The 11,126-nt window shown below is 41.1% G+C and overlaps 1 pseudogene; it reads right to left on the bottom strand.

Moving 5' to 3' along the window:
* Positions 1–11,006: 11,006 nt before the first annotated feature.
* LOC148357184 (U2 spliceosomal RNA) lies at positions 11,007–11,126 on the bottom strand (annotated as a pseudogene).

Here is an 11,126-nt window from a genome sequence, read left to right as displayed (position 1 = left end):
ATGGTTGACAAACACTGATATAGAGAAAAGGATTGGATATATTCTTTTACTGTTGATTGTGAACAAAACATTTGAAGTGCAGTTGGTATTTTTACTTGACTAGTGTTTTTGTTTTGAAAGTTTTATTGATTTATTTTATACTGCACCGTAAAACACACTTTATATCTCTGAACTGTTTACTTTTGTTGTGTGGATATACTTGAAGTACAGTAGCATATGTCTACTTGAACAGTTGTCTCAGGTTGTGAGAGCTGTTTACTGCTGATTGTTATCTAATTATATTATTTAACTGTTTATATTTGTTGCACTTCAAGCGTAGGATAAGTCTTTTGCTGGTAGAGTGCAATAAAAATTACAAGGATCTATTACACAATTAGCTGTCTGTTCTTCTCTATTCAACTGACTCAAATACTCCTCGGAAAATTACAAGTTCTTTGACATGCAACTTCTTTTTAAAGTAACTTTCCATGGTAACTAGTTACTTTGACCTTAGACTAACTCAGGTAGTAACTTGGTTACTTTTTGGAAGAAGTAGTGAGTTATTTTTCTCACTTTTGTTTTTTTGTTATATGTCGAAGTGTCCTTGGGCAAGACACTGAATCCCTAATGCCCCCAATAAGCAGGTCGGCACCTTGCATGGCTGCATGGCCGCTATTGGTGTGTGAGTGTGTGTGTGAATGGGTAAGTGTGAAGCACATTCTAAAGCGCTTTGGGAGGTCTTCATTGACTTGAAAAGCGCTATATAAAAATGCAGAAAGACATATTAATTGCCCTCATGTAGATTTTAGATGAGGGGATGGTGTTATAATAGCCTGTAGTTTGCAATAGGCTTTGATCTCTGCAGCCCTTTGAGACTCTTTGTGATTAAGGGCTATACAAATAAACATGACTTGACTTGACTTTTTTAAAGTAACGTGACAGAAGTTACTCACAATATCTCAGACTGTCTCGGACTCTCTGCTTTGAGTCTTTTGTTCTGCATAATTTACTCTATCATCATGCTAGTTCTTCATTTTGTAATTTGGTATGATTTGTTTTCTTGGGGAGGAACGAAGTTTACTACATTACTTTGGATTTGTTAGTATTTAGCGCGCCCCTGTGGACTTATTTTGTAAAAGGTCCTTGCAAGTGAGGGGGAGAGTGGGGTAATTTGTGCCATTTTTTACTTAAAGTGCCTTTCAGACGAGGGAATTACAGTAATGCCTCCAACTATAATATGTACATATAGTTGAGGATGTTGTGCATCCCTGGGAGTAATCGCCGTGGATCTTAAATAAACTGTTTGAGAAATATCGCTTTAGAACAAAAAGTGGTTTTGTGCAGGGCCTTAAACACATATAACGCGCACTGCGTAGGTCATCAAGTGCCCAGGAGGGCACCAAAAGAAATCAGGGTCGTGGGGAAAAAAGTGTAAAGTATTAAAAGTGTTGATAATATGCGCTAATATGGTTAAACAATACAAAAGCAGCATAAACCAAATTTCCAGAGAAAAGGGGTAAATCTGCATTGTGCTCCGGCCTATCTCCAGTCTCATGGTGCCCCCCTCCACTCCCAGTGGTATGTTTTCGATTATGCCTCTGTAACGACCCTCAATCAGTTACTCAGTTTATTGCCTGCATTCAATAAACAATACAAATACGTCAGGGCGTCTGTGCACGACTGCATACAGCTTCAGCACGAGGTGATATAGCTGAAGGTATGCCAAGCAAACAACAAGCAAGCTCATTGATAGTGAAACCTTAATAATAACAATGAACATAGCTTTCCCACGTACCTGCATTCAATAAACAAAACAAATAAGTCAGGGCGTCGGTGCACGACTGTATACATCTAAAACATTAACAATAATACAAAAACGGGACATCACTCAACATGGCGCACATCGTGGCGTGGTTGCATTGCAACATGTTGCATCACAGTCATCATCGTTTCAAGCTGCATTACTTTACTTTTAATTCGTGCTTTTTTATACATCATTTAGCACAACTCATATACATTTATATACAAAAATAGTTCGTGAAAGCAGCTCCTATATTTAGCAAAATATGAACTTTTACCCAAACTGATATTGGGCACAGCTTACCTTCAGTACGAGGTGATACAGCTGAAGGTACGGCCATCGCAGAAGCCCAAAAAGTGCCCAAAAAAAAGACAGTCACACACGCCCATGACTTAACAAATGAATGCGGTACCAGAGTTTTAACAGTAATGCAACAAAAACACAGATTTTGTGAGTATTCAAAAAAACTCAAACCAATCAAATTTCAACTCTGTTACACTTCATTCGCAATTTGTCGAACACCTGAGCGAACATGGCGTCCAAACGGCAACAAGAGTCTGGAGCAGCGAAAAGAAAAAAAGAAGAAACGAGATGAAGCTCATGCGTCACTTGCCAGTAGTCAATGATAAAATAAAAGAAATCTTATTATTGTACTGTATTTCCACACCCATTTGTTTTAAAGGGCACACTCTCCTTGGTTTGAATTTTTTTTGGCGGCTCATGTAGCACACTGGCCTATTGGATGCGACTGCTCCAACGCACTGGCCTATTAGATGACACCAAAACAAGTGCGCGTATCAAAATATAAATAAAATAAAAGCACTGGGACTAAAACTGAGTTTGATTGTGGTTTAATCAAGTATTTATCACAAAGTACGACACCAGAATACAACAAAATTAAAGCATTTGTGATTAGGGCGCCGGCTGTGATTTTTGGACTGTGTACTTTAATGAAGGACATTCAGTTTCAATATTTTTTCTCTGTAGGGCAGTCGGAGGGTGAGTATGTTGCGTGATTGCCTCTGTTAGGATTGAGAACTTTGGCTTGTGGCTCTGGTATCAATCTGTTTTAAGAGGTATTTTGACCACTATCATATTGCATCATTCCTGTCTGCGACATATTGCGTTCCTATTAGCAAAGTAAAGCAGCCGAGTCCTGCCATGGCCGGGCATTATGTCGGCGGGCGGAGACATAACTGCTTGCAATTCCTGTTCAAAGATGTGGGAGCTGATTCTGAAAAAAATGTCAAGGCTGGATTTTTCTAACAGGTTTGTTCAAAAGTGTCTGAAGTTTAAACCGGAGGAGATAATGCTAGCAAGATAGTCATTGTCAGAATGTTTAATGAAGTGGTGAATGCAGACGACATCTGTTTTTGGTGCTGCTCGATAAAAGGCCAGGCTATGAAGGTGAAGGATGAGAACGGCATTTGGAATTGTACCTGGAGGATACCCATCCAACAATGGAAAGACCCTCGGGCCTTTTAGGGACTGAAACACCTCCCGTCGATGATAGTCCTGGGGGAAAACCGTGGCTTTATCCACTATCAAGGACAACCCAAACTCTACTGCAAATGTGGTGAGAATGGGCATCTGGCTGAGGTATGTGATCGAATTATTTGTGGAAAGTGCGGGACAATTGGACATTCTTTTGAGGAGTGTACCAATAGCAGAAAATGCAACCTCTGTGGAGAAACGAACCACCTCTATAGGAACAGCCCGAAATCGTTTGTTAACAAGTTGATAGCTATGAAGGAAGGTAACAAAGACAATAAAGACAATGAAATGAATAGAGACAACATAGACAATGAAATGAATAAATGTAACAAAGACAATGAAATGAATAAATGTAACAAAGACAATGAAATGAATAAAAATATGGAAATACCCAATGAAATGAATAAAAATATGGAAATACCCAATGAAAATGAACAAAAAATGCACAAAGAAAATGGACAAGACAAACAAATTGAAAGTACAGATGTCCCTCCCAAAACCCCTAGTCGGGAAGGACCTGGAGGAGAGGCCAAAGAATCAAATTTGAGTCAGGAAGGATCTGGAGGAGAGGCCAAAAATTCAAATTTGAATTTTCATACAATACCTGAATTTAGACAAGACAAACAAATAGAAAAGGCAACTGTGCCTCCCCCTCCCAAAACCCATATTAATCAGGAAGGGCCTGGAAGAGAGGCCAAAAAAATCAAAATTGTTTTTTACTCCACTACCGGAATTTGAAGAAGACAAACAAATCAAAAATGCGAATGTCTCTCCCAAAACCCATACAGCCACTGGAAAGAGGGGTAAAAATAGGATAAAATTGGGGGTGGTGAAAACACCGGAAACAAAGATAAGAGATTTAGAGGAAAGCCGATTGCCGATGAAAACGCCCACAAGGGAACTGTATGAAGTTGAGCCGGAGGAAGTCGGGGAAGAAAAAAATCTGATCCCTTGTGGGCAGGGAAGTAAGAGACCCCAGATAGGTCCTCTGGCCCTCCCCCTAACCCAGAAAAAAGGGGAAGACCTGGAACCACAGACAGAGAGTCAGAGGATTCCAGAGTTTTCCCCAGTGGGTCTCCAAATGAGATACCGTTCTTTAGTGGTGCTTTTCAGGAGTCCGACACTGTCACTCTCAATGACCACCAGAGAATGGACTCGGATCCCCCGGTTTCGTCTAAGTAGTTTGTATACTTTAACAACACTTATGAACATTAGCATCTCTACTATCAATGTGAGAAGTGTGAGATCAAAGGTTAAGGCTCAAAGCGTTTTATCGTTTTTAAAAACCATCAGAACGGATGTGTTTTTACTACAAGAATGCTGCATCCCCTTTTAAAAAAATTATAAACAGTGGGAAGAGATTTGGCCTTATCCTTCATTATGGAGTGGCTCAAATGAAAACCGGAACGATGGGGTGGCCATTTTAATAAACAACCCTCAACTCATCATAAAGGGGAGTACTGTGATGAGAGACGGACATGCAATTTTAGCAAGACTTTCCTATATAGGGAAGGATTTTAACCTCATTAACATATACGGCCATCCTGACAAACAACTCAGGTACGAACTCCAGTCATATATGCTAGGCCATCAACCACTAATCGTGGGAGGAGATTTTAATTGCGTGCTAAGTAGAAAGGAAAGAAAGGGGACCGATAAGGAGTTTAAAGTAAATAAAACATCAATTTTATTACAGGACATGTGCCGGACATTTAAACTGGAAGACTGTTTCAAATCCCTACATCCAGGAGAGGAGGGCTTCACCTGGTTCAGTAGTGACAATGCCAGAGCCTCTCGAATGGACTACATATTTACAAGGCGTTTAACACTGAGTGATGCCAGATTAATTTCTGTCTTTTTTTCAGATCGCTTGCTACTGTCCTGCTCTCTCTCACTTCCTTCAGGTATGACTGTTGGGAGAGGTCTGTGGAAGTTGAACTGCTCCCTGCTGGAGGATGAGGCCTTAGCCGCACAATACAGGCGCTCCCTTCAAGACTCGTATGATTCACGAGCACAATGGTGGGAGATGACAAAGAAACGAACGCAGATTTTTTTTTTAAATGCAGGGAAAAACAAGAAACTTAAAGAGATGAAACGCACGTCAGGACTACAAAAAAGAAGAATCCAACGCTATTTTACCCTAAAAGGGTATGGACTTTAATGATGAAATCAGAGAGATCAAACAAGAACTAAACGCTTCGGCGGAAATAAAGAGCAAAGGCATCATAATAAGAAGCAAAGAAAGATAAATAGAAGAAGGGGAAAAATGTACGCGCTATTTTAAAAAAAAAAAATTATGAGCAAAAGTGAGGGGCTTTTTAAACACCAAAACAAAAACAGGCTAATAACAAAGGAAAGTAGTGAAATAACCAAATTGGTCGAAGACTACTACAAAAAATTATATGAAAGGAAAAAAACACATGAGAATGAAATGGGGCATGTATTAGATCATATCTCGAGATCAGTGCGTCAAGACTCCTTTTTAGCATCGGACTTTACCCAAGACCAACTGAATGATTGCATAAAGACTTTTAAAAAAGGCAAATCACCCGGGGAGGACGGGCTCAGTCTCAACTTTTATCTGACTTTTTGGGATATTTTAGCAAAGGATCTGATTACTGTTTTTAAAAAAAAATTCCAATCGAGACAACATGTCAGACAGTTTCAGAATAGGGATAGTGACTCTATTGCACAAAAAAAGGAGACAAAACTGACTTAAAAAACTGGCGACCCATAACGCTTTTAAACGTGGACTGTAAAATCTTCAGCAAGCTTTTAGCAACACGAATGTCTGTAGTCTTAGGAGACTTGGTTGATCCGGACCAAACCTGTGCCATCGTGGGAAGGAAGATCAGCGACAGTCTCATGCTGATCCGTGACACCATCTGTTATGCGAGAGACAGAAACATGCGACTAGTGGTCCTAAACCTAGACTCTGAGAAAGCCTTTGATCGAGTCTCGCACCAATACCTTTTCAGGGTACTGCAAAAATGTGGTTTTCCCCAAAAATACATCAAGTGGGTGGGACTGCTATATCGAGACATCTACAGCAAATTCTGATTAACTGGAATTTATCGGAAGCAGTAGAGATCAACTGCGGTGTACGTCAGGGTCGCCCTTCATTTCCCCTTCTCTATGTTCTTTGCATAGAACCTTTGGCACAAATTTTAAAAGATAGATTTGTCGAAGGGATCAATATCCCAGGAATTGGGGGACAAATTACTAAGTGTGTTTTGTACATGGATGATTTTAATATTTTATGTACTGACCTCTTATCCGTTAGAAGAGCCCTTGACTTGACTGACCTGTTTGGGAGGGCGTCTGGGTCAAGGCTCAATAGAGAAAAGTCACAAGTTTTATGGACCGTGGATAGAGACAGAAAAGGCAGGAGTCCCCCCAAAAAAAAATTCAATGCAAATGGAGGAGGTGAGACCAACTTGGACGATGTGACAAGGAAAATTAAGCAAAGACTTGGTTTTTGGACACTAAGAAAACTGACAATAGAGGGGAAGGTCCTAATCATCAAAGCGATCATCCTCCCATTGCTTTAATCAATCAGTTGAGTTTTTATGCCCAAAAGAAATGTGCTTTTACAACTGGACCGAGCCATCTTTCACTTTATCTGGGGCTCAAAGTGGGAAAGGATAAAAAGAGATACAATGAAAAAGAAAAAGGAAAAAGGGGGAATGGGGTGCCTGACCTCCAGCTCTTCCTGGGGAGCAAAAATGTCTCCCTCCACTTCCAAAACGCTATGGGCCCACCCAACAACCCGAAAAGTCAAGCGATGATCCGGTTTTGGATGGGCTCGTACTTGCGGAAGCTAAAGCTTGTACAATCATTTGATACCAGTGTCCTTTAACTTACCACCAACACATCTCTTTAAAGACTTTTTAAAGAAATTTGGATTTAGAAACACAAGAATATCACACTTTACAAAACCACAGGGCCCTTATTGCTATTGTGCAGGAGCAAGCAACAGTGGGTCCTGTGCGGGGGCTTGCGTTTGGCGAGCCTACAACGGTTTGGAGCAACGTGAATCATCCTGCCCTCCCAAAGAGACTACGGGACCTGTCATGGATGGTGGCTCACGAGGTTCTCTCAGTCAGAGCCGTAATGCACCACTGAGGAATGTCAGCGATTTCGACATGCCCTCGACCTGGCTGTGGCGCCCAGGAGTCGGTGTTAAAAGTGTCGATAAAAATGTTCAAACCTCATATTGTTAGAATATGATATAATGAAATTGTGAATGTATTTAATTGCTGTTAAAAGTGTCGATAAAAACTCGTATTGTTGGGATTTGATATAATGGGGGCAGCACGGCGGCGCAGTGGTTAGCGCATGTGCGGCACAGTTCATGTCTTGGGAACCTCCTGCATGGGTTCAAATCCAGCTCCAGACTTCCTGTGCAGAGTTTTTATGTTCTTCCCGTGCTTGCGTGGGTTTCCTCCGGGCACTCCGGTTTCCTCCCACATTCCAAAAACATGCATTTCAGGTGAATTGGCCGGTCCAAATTGTCCCTAGGTGTGAATGGGCGAGAGAGTTGTCTGTCCCCGTGTGCCCTGCGATTGGCTGGCAACCAGTTCAGGGTGTCCCCTGCCCACTTCCCGATGATTGCTAGGATGGGCTCCAGCACCCCCGCGACCCTACTGAGGATAAGCGGTGTAGATAGATAGATAGATAGATAGATACTTTATTCATCCCCGAAGGGAAATTCACTTTTCCAGCAGCATCCCTGAGCTGAGAACAATCGAAAATAACACGGGAGCTGCTGGAGTGGCTGCCATTCGTGACGGCGCCGGAGAAACGATTCAATTTGAATCATGTACAAACAAACAAACAATTGAATCATGTACAAGAAACGATTCAATTTGAATCATGTACAAACAAACAAACAATAGCTGATGAGATGAGATGATGTAATGAAATTGTGTGTTTAATTGCTGTTAAAAATGTCAGAAACAATTGTTAAAGTGTCATATTGTCAGATATAACGAAATTGTGAATATGCATAATTGCTGTTAAAATTGTCGAAAAAATTGTTCAAACTTCACATTGTTTATTTGCTGTTAATAGTGTCAATAAAATTGTTCAAACCCAAAAAAAATACAAAAAAACGGACTCGTATGATTCACGAGCACAATGGTGGGTGATAACAAAGAAACGAACGCAGATTTTCTTTAAAAATGCAGGAAAAAATAAAAAACTTAAAGAGATGAAATACATGTTGGGACTACAAAGAAGACTCCAACGCTATTTTACCCTAACACAAAAGGGAATCCCCGCGAGCCTACTGAGGCTCAGCGGTGCAGCTAATGAGATGAGATAAGACAAAAGGGGATCGAATTTAATGATGAAATCAGAGAGATCAAACAAGAACTAAAAGCTTTGGCGGAAATAAAGAGCAAAGGCAGAATGTCACACTTTCACTTTACCTCCAGAAACCTTGTTAGAATATGATATGGTGAAATTGTGAATGTGTTTAATTGCTGTTAAAAGTGTCGATAAAAATTGTTTAAACCTCATATTGTTAGAATATGATATAATGAAATTGTGAATGTGTTTAATTGCTGTTAAAAGTGTCAATAAAATTGTTCCCAAAAAAAAAAAAATGTTTAAACCGGGACCTGTCATGGATGGTGGCTCATGAGGTTCTCTCTGTCAGAGCCGTAATGCACCACCGAGGAATGTCAGCGATTTCGACATGTCCTCGACCTGGCTGTGGCGCCCAGGAGTCGGTGAGGCACCTTTTTTGTGAGTGCAGCGCTGCCGAGGACCTGTGGGCAATAACACCTGTTACCTAGGAAAATTCCCGGACTTGCCAACAGGGGAGGTCCCTGACGCACAGTACGTGCTTTACGGGGTGAGTCGGTCGAAAAAGTCACAGAACGACTTTGTCAAGGCCTGGCTCACTCTCGCCGCTATCAAAGGCGCCATCTGGACCTCCAGAAACCTGTTGGTAAGGAGGTGCAGGCAGATCCCCCCGTGGCTGTGCTCCGAATGGCTGCAGATACCATACAATCTGCAAGAGGCAATCCCAGGACGCAGCCATAAAGAGGAATCGTCTGCACCCACCCGGAGGAGGGAACCGGGGGTCCCAGCAGCAACGGCCTGGTTATTCGGGTGGTTGTGGAAGGTAGAAGTAAGAAGGGAGAGGACCCATCTGGGCATCCCGGGCAGAGGACTGGAGGATGCTGCTTGGGAGTGTGGGATGGAATCCCACTTGAGAAGACGGAGCTATGCCCTTGCACAATAGTATTGCCCTTTACACATTGGTTAACTGCTGTTAAAAGTGTCGATAAAAATGGTTCAAACCTCATATTGTTAGAATATGATATAATGAAATTGTGAATGTATTTAATTGCTGTTAAAAGTGTCGATAAAAACTCATATTGTTGGGATATGATATAATGAAATTGTGTGTTCAATTGCTGTTAAAAATGTTGGAAAAATTGTTCAAACGTCATATAACGAAATTGTGACTATGCTTAATTGCTGTTAAAAGTGTCTAGAAAAATTGTTCAAACCTCACATTGTTTATTTGCTGTTAATAGTGTCAATGAAATTGTTCAAACCAAAAAAAAAAACTCAAATGCCTAGCAACGGCACTGGCCCTTATTGAGAATGCAATGTACCGTTGATAATTGAAGTAAAAAAGATCATTATAATCTCACAAGCGAAAATGTTATATAAAAGCAAGTCGAATGCAATGCAAAAGTACTTGTTTTATGTGTATTTAAAGTTTTAACAGAATCAAAAGTCAATTTGCTTCAACAAGGCCCAGTGCCACATGCACATGCTCAGAATAAAATGAAAATGAAAGATTCATCCAATTAATGGACATTTCACTTGTCAATGCTGCAGGGGAATGTAAACTTGTGCTCCCTTCTGGTTGTGTGGGCAGTTTCTTGAGCACATCGCCTCTAGGGATGACTCCATCATTTTCTCTTAATGTGCAGATGGGCTTTCAATTCGCAGACCTCCTACAACTCTGCTTCAGAAACTGCATTGATCGGGTCATCTTCAAAATTATCCACCAATCCAACATAGTCATGGGTTTAAGATTTTTTTTTTACCTGCAAAGTTCACAATGGCAAAGTCACCATCATCATTGTTATCATCATAGCCACTCTGGCCATCAGAACTCTCATATTCAATGGAATCGCAAAGTGGAACTGGAAAGTCACTCCTTTCTAAGCTACTAGAGAGCACTTTTATGTGGCGTTTGGTTGGTTATAAGCCTTTCATAACCCCCTTATTTCCACTCCTTTTCTTCTTTTGAGACTGTTTCTTCCCTCTGTGTCTTCGCTAGGCCATCTTCTGCTTCATCATCAGTGGTGGATCCTTCTTCTGAGCTACTGTACACGGTCAATTTCTTTTTGGTTTGATTTGCAGGTTCAAAGCCCTTTTCCTTTCTCTTCATTCTTTTCTTTTCCTGTTCAGTCTTTTTATCTTCTTTTTCTTCGTGAGCATTCTCCAACCCTATCTTCTCAGGTGTGTCAGTCACAATTCTTGTTTTCACTTTCTTTCTTACAATTCTGTTCTTTCTGTGGATTTTAGCAAGGGGGGGGGGGGGGGGGGGGTTTAAGGGTTATTGTTCTATCTTCGTTATTCATTATCCATTATCCGTTATCGGTCAGTTCATAATACGCTACAAAGCCTAGGAGCCGGGACACTTACTCTCAAGCCAAAAGGCCAAGCTAAGGTCCTAGCCCTAAAGCCTTGCTGCGATCATTGCAAATGCACCGTTCCCGGAGGTACTGCAATACCGGGCCGATGCGTGGAGTGGACAGAGCAAGCTCTTATTCCATCTCCGGATTGCAAAAATCAAAGATCATGGCAAAGGCCAAGCTAA

Source organism: Urocampus carinirostris, chromosome 11 (assembly GCF_059441175.1).
Source record: "Urocampus carinirostris isolate Australia breed hairy pipefish chromosome 11, RoL_Ucar_1.0, whole genome shotgun sequence".
Classification (NCBI taxonomy): domain Eukaryota; kingdom Metazoa; phylum Chordata; class Actinopteri; order Syngnathiformes; family Syngnathidae; genus Urocampus; species Urocampus carinirostris.
This window is presented reverse-complemented; position numbering and strand designations above follow the sequence as displayed.